Here is a 450-nt window from a genome sequence, read left to right as displayed (position 1 = left end):
GTGTGTTGGTACGTTATAATCTGCTGGCGGATGTTATGAGTTTTTGGCTAAACACATAGCATCAATTGAATATCGGGTCATTTAGCAATTTGATTGCATACGTTACATATATTGGCAAAAACAGGACATAGCAGAGAGCCCGGTTAGCTCAGTCGGTAGAGCATCAGACTTTTAATCTGAGGGTCAAGGGTTCGAGTCCCTTATTGGGCGTTTTTTTTTTAATGCATATCCTTCTTTTGTTTAATTTTTTTGTTTTATACAGTACTTACTTTTTTCTAATTTGTCTAGTTTTTATTTTGTTTTATTTTCTTAGCAGAGTCATTTTTTGTTGGGTTTTTTTTTTTATTTCAATTCCAGCAAATGAGCCCTATAAAGAATTGGTTGTCAGACCTGTAAATAAGTGCACGTCGGTTGAGATACATTTCCTTTTCGTGTAATTTCATTCCATTC

At 34.4% G+C, this 450-nt stretch overlaps 1 non-coding gene across 1 annotated transcript; it reads left to right on the top strand.

The window, feature by feature from the left end:
- Nucleotides 1–137: 137 nt before the first annotated feature.
- On the top strand, nt 138–210 carry Trnak-uuu (transfer RNA lysine (anticodon UUU)). Its single transcript has one exon. It is a non-coding gene; the product is annotated as a tRNA-Lys (tRNA).
- The last annotated feature ends 240 nt before the right edge of the window (nt 211–450 follow it).

Source organism: Berghia stephanieae, chromosome 9 (assembly GCF_034508935.2).
Source record: "Berghia stephanieae isolate SIO BIC M18660-M18661 chromosome 9, UCSD_Bste_1.3, whole genome shotgun sequence".
NCBI classification, from domain to species: domain Eukaryota; kingdom Metazoa; phylum Mollusca; class Gastropoda; order Nudibranchia; family Aeolidiidae; genus Berghia; species Berghia stephanieae.
This window is presented reverse-complemented; position numbering and strand designations above follow the sequence as displayed.